Source organism: Mobula birostris, chromosome 11, assembly GCF_030028105.1.
Source record: "Mobula birostris isolate sMobBir1 chromosome 11, sMobBir1.hap1, whole genome shotgun sequence".
NCBI lineage: Eukaryota > Metazoa > Chordata > Chondrichthyes > Myliobatiformes > Myliobatidae > Mobula > Mobula birostris.
Window position 1 is genome coordinate 56,840,120 of NC_092380.1, and position 14,235 is coordinate 56,854,354.

The 14,235-nt window shown below is 41.8% G+C and overlaps 1 protein-coding gene across 5 annotated transcripts in view; it reads left to right on the forward strand.

Annotated features, from left to right (window-relative positions):
• slc25a22a (solute carrier family 25 member 22a) overlaps positions 1 to 14,235 on the forward strand; it is a 166,714-nt gene that overhangs the window by 98,744 nt on the left and 53,735 nt on the right. The gene's annotated exons all lie outside the window — the stretch shown is intronic.

The window sequence follows — 14,235 nt, forward strand, 5'->3', positions numbered from 1 at the left end:
GTTTAGCTGTCAGTAGGTGATTACTTGGTGCGTCTGAATTGCATTTGCGCCCTAGAGTTTTGAACTTGTTGAAAATTTGAAGGGTTTTGCATGTATTGGTGCAACAACGAGTTGGATCTGGGAGCAGCAGAACCCGTGTTAACATCTGCATGTCCAGGTAGTGGACAGGTGAACCTTCATGAAGGTTTTTTTTCATATGAACTTGCTATAGCGTTCGTTAAAATCCCTGATAAGAGACAGTAAGTTAAATTTGAAGTGCTTGAGGGGCAATTATGTGACTTGGTTGAGTGGTAGGAGATGAAGAGGAGGAATTAGAGCAGCAAATTGTTCTATGTATTAAGTAAGGTCTGTTGAGGATGTGCAGTTATTTACTTTTTGTATATAAATATTTTAGAATAATTACAACAGAGAGGGAGGTCAGTTGTTTACCACAGCAAATTGCCAGCTCTACCAATTCTTGCAAATTGTTTTTATCATATATTTAACTAATTCCCTCTTGGAGGCCATAAAGAAATCTGCTTCCACCTTAAATAAAGAGATAATCAGCCATGCGTACGATGATCCATGTAGGCACAGCATTTTAAGGGGGGGGGAATGCAAGCATTAGATTATAAAGATATATTTCTTAAGTGAATGGGCATTACTATAGCAGGTAGATTTCAAGGTAGCTAAGTGTGATGTCAAGCGATTTGGATGTTAAAAGGATATCACAGAGTATTTTCTTAATTCTTCAGTGAACTGTCATATCAATCAAGAGATCAAAAGAGATTTGGAGGTCATTTAGTTGCAAAATATTCACAGATTAATCTTTGTTTTCTCACTGAATGGCAAAACGAGCTCTTGCAGTTGAATAGACAACATTTGTTCTCGCTTTTCTCAGAGCTGTTGGGACAAGCTCTCATCAGTAACTGGACAATAAGCTGATATGCAAGTTGCTTTGCACTGGTTATTATGTAACCACTCAAGGAACATCAGATGAATCTGAATTACTTAGCTGGGGCAAAAGAGTTTTTTCCCTTTAAGAATATATATTTTTAAAAAAGATTTTACTTCTGGGTTGATTTAGTTGAATATTCTTAAGTAGAATGCCCAAGTCAACATATTTGAGTGCATAAAGTAACATAATTGCCCACTGCAGTGTGCAAGCTTACTTGAGTGTGAAAGTCATAACTTTGGGTTCTATATGTAGCCCCCCCCCCCCACCCCGGCCACCCTCAGGGTCGCTCGGCTCGCTGTCGTCTAGGGAAACAGCCTCGGCCCCACCAAACTGGATAATTCGTTTGTGTGGATGCTGTGTGAGGTACCCCACCCCGCCCAAATAACAGACGATACACCAGATGCAATTAAATGATATACAGTTTATAGATATTACTGGAACTATATAATTAAAAGAGAATAAAATATAAAAGGAAAATAAAAGGCGTCATACTTATCAAAGTTCAATCTCTTCGTGCACAAAAACCGTTGGAGCTCAAGGACCTTCTTCTTCACCCTGCGACCCCCTCGGACCACCTCGACCGGCCGCCTGGGACCAACAACGGTGGTCAACCAGACGCTCCACACGAGTCCGTCTCCGTCTCCTCGCCGAATGTCCCGCTCGGGGTCCGACCCCGTTAGCGGACTCACAGCACCTCGTCCATCCTCTGTCTTGCTCTCCCGCCTTTTCCCCCAAAACCCCGCGCATACAGTATCTTCAAATACACCAAAAACATAACAACTATCCCAATTGGTTAATAACGTATTTCTTATCACACTCTAAACCACAACAAGCTGCTAGCGCAAACTTTCTCAGCGTTTAACACAACAAAGCCGCATTCCCCAGATTAACATAACAAAGATGCCATTTTAATTAGCCTCCCCAGTAACATAAAAGTCGAAACTCCCTTACACTCTCCCCCCGCCAAATAAAGTCATGTCTTCATGACTTCTAAATAACTCGCCAACCAGTCCTACAGACACACAACACACACATACACATATACACACAGTGACAGTGCTCCCCAAACAGTGGACCTTACTCCCGTCCCACGGGCGCTACATAGGTCAACCTATCTGGGAGCTTCTTAACCCTCTGAGACCTCCATACCCCCTCACCTAAACCCAAAAGGCTCAGACACTACTAGGGATACCTCGGGCCTGCTTGCCAACTCCTTTGTCACTCAGGCCACCACTACAGCTCGGAGCCCCCAGTCCCGTGTCCGGGGCCCTGCCTCTCCTCCTTCCTGATCCTGCCATAACTCAGACTGCCCACAGCTAGCCCTCCCCACTACACCTGACTCAGTGGGAGAAGGGCTAAAAGTCACTTCCTCAATCACGGGGAAGTTAGCGAAAGGTAGCATGTTCCACATGTGCAGCACATCATCCTTCGAATCCGTATCCTTCCTTATTCCCTCGATCGGTAGCTGCTGTTTGAGTTTCTCCAAACTGAAACATTTAGCCGGGGCTACCCCTTCAGCCTCCTGCAGTCGAGACGTCAGCTTCTTCGGGGACTCCTTCAACTCTCGCCACAGCCTCAGCAGTTCTGACTCAGGGTTCCTGGCCATCTCAATCTGGGACGCAGTTACGCCACCAGCTTCTTCCACCCTGACGTGAAAAGCAGCAGTTAAAGAATGTTCAGCCTCCGGTTGATTCTTCCTGAGGGCGTCCTCCAGGTCAACTTTCAGTTTTTCCACTTCATTTAAACTCGCAATAGTCACCCTCAGGTTCCTTTCAAGCGTCCGCCTCCCTTTTCCGAGATCTGTCCTCCATTTCTTCACCTCCTCGGGAGTGTAGTCAAACTCCCCTCCCTGGGCTCTCGGTTTTCTGTTGACCTTAGTCAGAACACTTCCTTGATCTTCCCCAACTTGTAAATCTTCCAATCTGTTCTGAATGGACGTCTTGAGTTTCTGCTGATCCCTTCGAAGGTGGGTCATTGTTTCTTCTCGCTGGATTAATTCATCAGTACATGACTGCAGTGCGGTGCAAATCTCCTCTCTTCCCTGTGTCTCATTCAGATTGATGACCTGGGTTTCCATCCCCCGGTCCACCACCATCTATCCCAACACCAGGAAGTTCAACTGGTATGTCGGGTCATTTTCCTCACATTGCACCAAACTCCTCCGGCCAAAAACTCCTCCACATTTGACACTTCGCTCCGGTCGCCCGGGCTCAGCCACTCGCTTCGCCTCATAGTCCCCCCATGCGAATCCAAGCTCTAGGCGGGCATCCACATACGTCAAAACTCCACACACCTTCACTTCCCCCATGGTCTTCCTCATGCCCCGCGGGAAGGATGCAGGGGCTCCGGATATGCCCTTGGGCATCTTTTCGGATCGGAAGAATCCTAGGGAACTAATAACGACCGTCTTCAGCTCGACAGCCGCACTCCTCAGGATCTGGCAACATCCACTCCTCAGATGCAGCACATTAAACCACATCGCATCATCCCCACACACGCTGCCTTCATCTTCCACGCCGCTAGGGTCCATTTGCCGCGACCTCTCGCTCACTGAGGTGTCTTCAGCGGTCAACTCCCCTCCCTCGTGGTGGCTCGGAGCATCTACTAAGAGGGTCTCACCCTCAGCTACTTTCCCCAATCCATACCACCGCTGGGTCTCGTATAAATTCGGTATCGGATCAAGGCTGCTACACACGTCCTCAGAAGCAACTCGACACGCTGGGTGCCCAGAAAACGCCTCCCTGAGCTCCAGGGTCATTAACCAATCATCGTCTTCTGGATAACTACTGCCACTAGTACCCAAAGTCTCCGGTGCCCTTGCGGTTGTCAAGGATAAATGCTTCAGACACCGGTTGTAAAACGAACTGTCCAACAACTTGATCTGTGCCCCGGAGTCGAGGATAGCTTTAGCATCACTTCCCTCTATCCATAGCGACACCCTGGGGCGTGGCCCCTCTAAGCCTTCAGGAATAGGGTCTTTTCCTTTCGGAAGTTCATCGGTACATTGCTGGGAATGTGCTTCCCCAGAGACCCCAAGCCGTTCCCCCACTGGGCATCCACTAAGTTTCCCGACACCTCTCTGATCAGCTGAACAACTGATCCCCTGAAATGATCCCCCTGGCACTGCAAACAATTTAGCTGCCCTCCTAGCCAGAGAAGACACACTGAAAACCTTCCCCACTCTTTCAGATAACTGACAGCTATCACTACCGTGTAAGTGAGCCTGACAGCTCTAACACTGTCACCAGTCCGCCTACTCAAACTTTCCACCAATCCCTGTTGCTCTCCCTCAACCGAGCACTGCCACTCATCTAACAACTGAGAGATCCGCTCCGCCTACGTCTCGCACGTCTCCGCCCCTCTTGGGGTGGACACTATCCCAAACGCCAGGTGGAGCCTGCCAGAGCTAGAACATTTATTCGCAGACTCTACCTCCAAATCAGACCACTCTTTCCTCTCTCTCCCAACCACATGGACAGCCCCAAGTGCCACCTCCAACTCGTCAATGCCAGCCCGAACTCGAACAAAGACCTCACCCACAACGCATACAGCAATCAACAGCAAATAACCCACAGAGACACACATTACAGATTTAAACAGGGCACCCACACAGCTTACCAGCAGACTCAATCTCAGACGAGCCCCCACAATGTAGCCCCCCCGCCCCCAGCCACCCTCAGGGTTGCTCGGCTCGCTGTCGTCTAGGGAAACAGCCTCGGCCCTGCCAAACTGGATAATTCGTTTGTGTGGATGCTGTGTGAGGTACCCCACCCCGCCCAAATAACAGACAATACACCAGATGCAATTAAATGATATACAGTTTATAGATATTACTGGAACTATATAATTAAAAGAGAATAAAATATAAAAGGAAAATAAAAGGTGCCACACCTATCAAAGTTCAATCTGTTCATGCACAAAAACCGTTGGAGCTCAAGGACCTTCTTCTTCACCCTGCGACCCCCTCGGACCACCTCGACTGGCTGCCTGGGACCAACAACGATGGTCAACCAGACGCTCCACACGAGTCCGTGTCCGTCTCCTCGCCGAACGTCCTGCTCGGGGTCCGACCCCGTTAGCGGACTCACAGCACCTCGTCCATCCTCTGTCTCGCTCTCCCGCCTTCTCCCCCAAAACCCCGCGCATACAGTATCTTCAAATACACCAAAAACATAACAACTATCCCAATTGGTTAATAACGTATTTCTTATCACACTCTAAACCACAACAAGCTGCTAGCGCAAGCTTTCTCAGCGTTTAACACAACAAAGCCGCATTCCCCAGATTAACATAACAAAGATGCCATTTTAATTAGCCTCAGCAGTAACATAAAAGTCGAAACCCCCTTACATATATATTCAAAATTAATATTTAGTAAAGTGAATTTAAAGCTGAGTTATTGATCGATTACAGAGATCAGTCCTAGAAGTTTCAAGTGGTAGCCTATCAGTGAGTGTTTAATAAGCTTTCAAAGATGATGAGGTAATCACAGAAACAAAGCAAAACAAGCTAGGTGGGACACTTTCCACAGCTCTCTCTTTACAGAGATGATTTTGATCAACATCTCTGAACACATCTCTTTCAACTGAACTCAAGACACATTTTAAATTTCACTACCACTATAACCGTGCATACTCTTCAACTTCCAGCACTCTCCCTCTCCACTGAAATTGGTTGTCTTTCTCCAGGGGTTAGTTAAGGTTTTTAACTTCGTAGTTCAAATATTTTTCATTTTTGAGTCACAGAGAAAGGAAGTGCCAGAGTAGAATCTTAGCCAAGTTTGCACTTAGCTGATCTCAGATGGGTTAGCATTGGGGTTTGGAACCATATTTACAGTATCCCTGGAACAAACAGTGGAGAAATAGCTGGAACCCAGAAGCATTCAATGCTGAAACATAGCATAGGGTGACAAAACACTACAGCTGGTATTAAACTTGCTTTTTTGTCATATACGTTCTGTACTTTGAAGCTGTAAAACCCAGCATTAGTCACTTTCAGGAAGGAGAGGTTGCTGTAGTTAAAAAGCATCTGTTGTTCATGGGTGGGTTTCAGCATAGCAAAATCGCTGCTTTTGGGCAGCACTCCATGAATTCACTGCTTCGAAACTGAAATTACATTTATTATTTAATACAGATTTGGAGAAGTTGAGACCTTTACTTTCATGGTGGTATCAGAATCTTTTTTAGTGATCTGATACAGTTGTGCTTTTAACTGGAAAATTAGCAAGTGAGGAAACAAACAGGAAATACTGCTGATTAACTTCTGGATAGAGTGGAAAACTTCAGTTTTTCTTGCTAATATTGTACATTAGAGTCTCTAGCTTGTTTTAGCATTAGTTTCAAAAGCTACAATGCTCCAGTGACTGGGCACCTTTCCAGTTCTTCATCTAAAACCATTATTATTAAAACATCCTTGAGAGTGATTCGATGGCTCATAGAGTGAGGGGGAGAATGGAATTGAAGCTGCAATATTCTAGTAACTGGTTGCCCATGCACAACTGTATTAATGGACTCTATAATGGAGTGCATCATGGGTGAAACGAGGACGGAGGCTGTATGTGAGGGTACTGTTCCCAAAAACATCTGGCAAAAATTCGCCAACAGAATCAATAATATCACAACAAAATAGACTGCTTAGAATAAACTTTGAATGAACATGGCTATTGTCGCAGAAATTACCACAACGTGGCCAATGTATACCTTGCAATATGTGCCTTCCTGAGTAAATGGGTGACAAAAGAGTTTTAAATCACCTTTTGCACTGTTACCTCTGTTGTTGCAACCATGGTGCTTTATTACCATCTTGATCCTGCTGGTGGATTCAATATTACTCCACTTCCCTGTTTGTGTCTGTCAGAACCAGTCTTGCTCTGGTCTCCACAGTGTTGAGGCTACCATGATATGAGAATCAGCGACAGCAGCTTCTCTCGGGTTTCTTAAATCAATGCTCCTGGTATTCTTTATGGTACAGTTCTTGCTTCAGGTGTTCTTAAAATCAGTGGTTTCATAGAACTGTTGCGTTGCCAGAGAAGTAAAGTGTATCAGAATCAGGTTTATTATCACTGGCATATGACACTTGTTTTGTGGCAGCAGTACAGTGCAGGACAAAAAACAAAATTATAAGCTGCAATAACAAATAAACAGTGGGATAGTGAGAGTGCTCATAGTTCGTGGACCTCTCTGAGATCTGATAGCAGAGGGGAAGAAGCTGTTCCTATAGCACTGAATGTGAGTTTTCAAGCTCCAGTTCATAGTTCAAGTTTAATTGCCATTCAATCATACATGGATACCCATGAATACAGCCAAATGAAACCGTGTTACTCTGGGGCCAAGGTGCAAAATGCAGTACGAACAGTCATACACACGGTACATATAGCACACATAAAATATCAGTAAAATACATTCACACAAAAAATACAGTCTAAGACTGTGTTAGTATACTGTATTAGCAGTATGAATGTTGCGTCAATCTGCAATCGAACACAATGGGCCTGTCTTCTGCTGAATGAACACTGGGGGCAGCACTGACTCCGGCATGTATGCAATGCCACAACAACTCCAGTGAAACACGCAGACTCCAACACCTCTCTCCAGTGCTGCTCTAAACAGGCGACTCCATGGCTTGAGACATAATCCTCACTACAACTGAGGCTACGCAGCTCCCCTGTTGTCCACCAATATAACAGTGAATCGGGCTTGCAGCATTCCACGTTAACAATGTCCTAAATGGGTGTTGCAATCACACGAAAAGCGACCGAGAGACTCATTCACAATTAGACAGCTCACTGCTGTCACGTACCGACTCCTCCTACACCTCTCTGACAGAGCCAACAGCACAATCCAAACCAAGTCCAGCTCCCTCAGTTTCTCTGCCAGCGAGCAGCTCAGTAATGGGGTCAATCTGCAGGACTTTTAAGTTTTTAATGTCCAGCAGAGTCTTGCAATTATAACAAAAACATTTTGAAAAAAAGACAATAACACCTTTGGTTGGCCCTGTAGAAGCCACTGTGATCGAATGCTCTGCTATCTTACTGGATGAAACACTGCCATCCTTTATCTCCTCCCTGATGGTAACAGTGAGGACATGTCCTGGGTGGTGAGGAGAAAACAAATTCCAGGTTTCAAATTCCATTAGCTGGCAATGTTAGACAACATAGCTTATGTTAATGGATAGTAGTGGGAGTAGGGAAAGGTGAAATTATTTTTCTCCATCCTCTGGGTTCATCATTGGAAAACCAAAACAGCACAGATACTGGAAATCTAAAGAAAAACCAAAAAATGTTGGAAATACGCCGCAGCTCAAGGTGTGTGTAGGAAGTGAAACTGAGTTACATTACAGGTTGAAGAACACGAAGAAGTGGGAAATGGAACTGGCCCTCCTACAATCATCACAATGTGCCACTTTGGAGGGAACCTGTTTATTCCTACTTTGCTTTCTGCTGGCCTAAGCTAGCTGAAGCACCTTCAATTACTCCAAAAGACTGAGGTTTGGTAAAATACTGAAAGGCTTTTATTCGCTGTACAATACAACCTCCACAGTGAGTTTCTGCCCCCGGACTGAGGGGGAGGGGCAAGGCGAACACCTTTATACAGGACTCTGTGGGAGGAGCCACAGGGGCAGTCAGCAGAGGGGTGTGTCCAGACAGGTAACCGAGTAACAACATATATACATGGTTTACCACACTAGAATACTTCCCCAATTCCTTTTTCAGTATAGGGCCTTTTTGGAAGCACTTCTGGAAAACAAGTACACACATCTATTCTCATCTACTCCACTAGGTACCTCTTCAAAGAACTCCAGTGAGTTAGTAAAAAATTATTTTTCTTTCATAGATCCAAGTTGATTGTGTCATGATTTTCTGTCTTAATATCTATTATAGAGATAAGCATTTTCCCAAATACTGAGTTAGGCTAACAGGGTAGTAGTTCTCGTCAATCATTTGTTTTCTCAAATGATGGAGCCATTCTAAAATCTATAGACTTCTTTTGGAAAATGATAACCTGAATATGTATTCGCTTTATGCCCAACTCTTTCAATTGTTTGTGGATCATCAGATTCAAAGGATTAATCAGTTTTTCTGATCACTGGCTTCCTGCAAATGATATTTTCTTGATGTAAATTTCATTGATCTCCATATTTTTGTAGACCCTTGGTTTTCAGTATGTATTTCCAGGACATTTTGTTGTGTATTTTCCTGTGAAGACAGAGAAAGTACTTGTTTAAATCTTTACTATTTTCTTATACCCCATTATAAAATCTCCATGAAGAATTCTTATTTGCCTTCAATGAGCTTTTCCTTTTACAGAATTTGCTCATTTATTGTCTTCTTTCCCCTTCCTAATACATTTCTAGGTCCTCCAAATTCTAAACCACTCCCTATCCTGAAGCTTAAAAGATTTTCTTGCAATTTCATAAGCCTTTTCCTTCAATTTAATGTCATTTTTCCTATCTTCTGTAGGTCATGGTTGGGCAACTAGCAGTTCATTACTGTAGGTACTCAGAAATCCTATGAGAAGAAAGTACTCAAAGTGCACACTTGGATGTAGGAATAAGTAGGAATGAACAGTCCGACTTTAAAAATATATCAACAAGAAAGTAGGCACAATAATGAGCTATTTGTTATTAAATTTCCTTGGGGAATGAAACTCTGCAAAAGGGTGGGCTACAGGCAAAGCACTGGGACAACAGTATTGTTGTGTTTGATTTGAGCTTTGTAGAATTTTTTTTTGGCTTTCTGCACACTCAGTTACCATTGGCACTCCGGAAGAAATTCAATTCAATTCAACATAGTACAAGTTAAGCAGCAAATACAAGGAAATCTGCAGATGCTGGAATTTCAAGCAACACACACAGAAGTTGCTTAAGCAGCAAAAGTATGTTTGCTTTCTATTGAATAAGCTATGTTTATTTCTTTGTTTATCCAGTACTTTTCAACAAAGCTGCTCCAAATTGATATTTATCCTGAATGTTTGAGGTATTGGAGGCATCTTAGGCAAAATTTATGGAAAATGCAGTTTTTGTCTTTGTCAATGATATTTGTAGAACTAAAATCTTATAATATGAATGTCAGGTTTGCATCTCTGAAAGGCACATGTGTTATAGACTTCAATTTGGTACTAGCTCACAAATTTCCATTCTGATTTTATTTATATTGTAGGCATCAGCCAGTTACCTTTTAATTGAAAGTAGTCTGGAGCTTATTGTTTCTCTGTAAATTGGAATATGGAAGAGTAATGGAGCACTCAGAATTAAAGCAAAATACTGAAGTTCTTACAGTGATTTTATGTAATCAAATGTAATTTAATAGCGAACTAAATGTTCACATTTATGAATAAATGTGTGCAGTTGGTCTTGAAGCCACTGGCTTATGCTGGGTTCAGTTTCAAAGAAGCTGGGAACTAAAGTGAGCTTCCTTATCCCCACATTGGTAGATACTTTGGCTAAGACCATATCACGTTCAAGCTCATTCCTCTTGACAAAATGAATTCCTGGACAGCGCTTTCTAATGGTGATCACTCATTTAAGATGACTGATTTTTCCCCTCCCCAGTATTACCATAATCATTCTGGCACTATTTGTCTTAGAACTTATTTAAACTTCCCTTTGCCTTGACTAAAATCAGCTAATTCAGAAAGAATTGTTAAGTCTGAGCCACCTTGATTTCTATTACTTAATGCCTCATAGAGTGGTATCTTTATCAAAAAGACCACATCGCAATTTAATTATCAAAATCCCCTTCAGGTTGAAATGAACTCTGAAGCCAGTTACTGTTTAAGCATTGGATAAAACTTGAGTTTAGTTTTTAGTCAAGTTATTGGAAGGTGTTTGTGTATTTCTGTCTGAAATATGAGTATGCAGTTGCAAAGAAAGCCTTCAATTGTAGATGTGAAAACACTTTATTTGTTTTTTTTCAGAGTACGAGAAAATGTGAGCACTCAAAAGACCAGTGCCACTTTTAATGGTATGGTAAATGCATAAACTGAAAGAACATGTTGCAATTGGGAAGAAATGTATTGCTGAATAAACACCTTTTGTACAAACTGGTGAAGGGACATTTGAAGCAAAGCTCCTTTTCTTACTAACTGGTGTTTTGCATGGAACTTCATTTTTTCCTTTAAGTTGATGGTCTAAATGCTTCGACTTGTTTAAAACCTTTGAATTAAGTTTTTATGTTTAAAATAAATTGTTCTACTCCTGAACATTTGGACCATAACATTGGCATAGGTTTTAATTTGTTTTTTTTAATTCACGCATATGGGTAATGAAAACAGACTGTATTTATTGCCCACTCCTTGTCCTGTCAAGGTGATGGGCTTCTCCTTGTACCGCTGCAGTCCTTGTGGTGAGGGTGCTCCCATGGTTAAGTTAGATGGCCGATTGGTGGATATTGAACCAATAGCATTCAAGGAACTTCAGTACAGGTTGAGTGCCCCCTATCCAAAATGCTTGGGGTTGGAGTGCTTTTGGATTTTGGATTTTTTTGAGTTTTGGAATATATGATGTGATAGCTTGGGATTACCATCATTTTCAACTCTGAATTTGTGTGTCACAGGTAAACAGTCTCAGTCTTACACGTTTGTCACACATGTACTTAACAGTAAACATTATTTTGTACCATTAATATAATGAACATATAATGTGTGCAGGGTAACAAAAACAGCACAGCAGTATCAAGAGAATCCCTGAATCAGCTGTTGAACAACAAGCGACAGGCTTTCAGTCTCCACCTACGAAGCTATGTTTTGATTAAAAGGTTACAGTACACTGTAATTGTATTTTACTACATTTAGGTTTTATGTAAGATATAAAAAAACAATCGGCGTTGTAGACTTGCTCTGGTGTTAGATTTATAGCAGTGACCATCTTGGCAAACTCATCAATTAATTTCTCTGCTGCTTCATGATCAGCTTAAAAAATTTACTGTTATGCCTTTTTGTAAATTGGCTGAGTATTCACAGTTAGCTTCAATTTTCAGTTTGTTATGATAGATGTTTGTTTGATTCATGATCAGCATACCATTAAGCAGCATTTGTACATACTGACACTCACAAATCCATATTTTCAATATACGATTGAGAACTTCATTTTTCACTTTATGTAGTGTTTTTCTATTCTTCATGATCTTCTGTTTCTTATGTATGTGAGGTCACTTCTCAGAACTATCAGTGGTGTGCAGAGGCCTGCATATTGCATGGGAACCTTCCCCACGTCTTGTGGAATTTTCCATTTGTGACTTCGTTTTAGCACTCAAAATAAATTTTGGAGGTTTTCAGATTTTGGATTAGGGATACTCAACCTATCTATGTCCCTGTCAGGATGGTTGGATCTCGCTTAGAGTTCCACTCCCAAGTCACACACCCTCTCCAAGAGTTAACAACAATTGGAATTAATAAACTATTGAAACATTGACACATTTACTTTAAAGACAGCCCTTGCAGAATATTTCCATTTTCTTTGGAAACTGCAGAACCACTAATTTACCATTTTGTTTCCTTCCGTTTAACAAAAAAAAGAAAAAATATGTTAGGTATTTGAATGTTATGAAGAAAACAGTGTGGTTTAAGAACTTTTGGAAAGCTTGGTCTTGAATAGCATGCACTAATACAGCATAACTGATCGTATGACATAGGTTAATTTATGTCAATATGCAGACTCTTTCAGTGTCTTTCTACTTTCCCCTGTCTCGTGTGGCCAGTTTAAAACCTGGCTTTGAAGATTACCCATTGCCTTGTAGTTGGATTAGTTGCTTGAATATCTGTTTCTCCCTAACTCCCTCCCTCTTCGCTCTTGGAACTGAGAGAAAAGTGTGCACAGGAGTCTCCAGCCTCAATCACGTGAAGGTGATTAGCCTTTATTTCTTTGCTGCAGAGCCAGTGGCAGAACTCAGTAACCCTAGAAATTAATCCTGTGTTTCCTAACTTCATTAAGGCCATAGAAGGATCAACATAACTTACAACATCTACATTATCAAAAAAATACAACTGAAGTCAAATACAACTGAAGTCGATAGGAGCCAATATGAACTTACAGTTGTAAAATCTGGCTAGAGAAATGGAAACTGTTTGTCAAATACAACTGAAGTCGATAGGAGCCAATATGAACTTACAGTTGTAAAATCTGGCTAGAGAAATGGAAACTGTTTGTCAAATACAACTGAAGTCGATAGGAGCCAATATGAACTTACAGTTGTAAAATCTGGCTAGAGAAATGGAAACTGTTTGTCAAATACAACTGAAGTCGATAGGAGCCAATATGAACTTACAGTTGTAAAATCTGGCTAGAGAAATGGAATTGATTGCGGAAACTGTGACCTCCATGTGCAGCTATCCACTCCTGTCCAGGAGTACTGTGTAAGACTGCAGATTTCACTCCCATGTGTACAATACTATTAAAAAAACAGCAGCCAGTGTGCGTTTGTGAGTAACTTACTCACTATAGAGGATTCCTCCTGTGGAGAATTACATGCCCTCCAATCCATCTATTGTGTTATTGTACAGTGAGAATAAACTGCAGAGTAAAACTCTGCTAATCCTTTGGAAATAATTTGGCTCACTGGGTATTAATTCTCGTAATCCCTTCAAAAACATTGAGGGCCCTTGTTTCTGCATTCCCTCTAAACTTGCCAGTTTTACTGAAAAATGTACTACACTACAATGTAATATTTTACCAAAAAAAAGAGTTGAAAGTGTGTTGGACATTAAATTGGAAGAACATCCAATAGTTCTGAAAATCTACTTGTCTAGATCTCACTTTCCCAGGTGGTATGACTGAGTGGACTGCTGGCCACTTTACAGGCAGGTATGAGTCAATTCAGTACTTTGTACAGAAGTTTTCCTTCCCAAAAAGAAACCAGTGAAACATTTGAGCTTTTCTATCAAGCCTGACAGCTCCATGGTAACCTGTACTCATTCCATTTAATTTTGTATTTATTTTTCAGATCTATTTTTTAAAAATTCTGCCACAGTAAGATTTAAACTTGTGCTCTTTGAATTATAACTCAGTTTAACATAAGTATATTACTTCCTGCATTGACCTGCTGGAGGCTTTCAATATATTAAAAAAAAATCAAAGTTGTGGTGCATTTTATATTCTGTGCATTTTTGGCTCTGTGTATGACTTCCTTTGGGAAAATTCAAATTGCATTCACCTTCCATGAGTAACTCTTAATGCTTTTGAGCCAGATTTTCAAGGCACTGGCTGTGCAGTGTGCATCAGAGATTGCGTCATCCTCCGAGCTTGATGAAATGTCCAGGTTCACAATGTGCAGGAGCCCTAATCTGCATTTGGCATGTAACCAG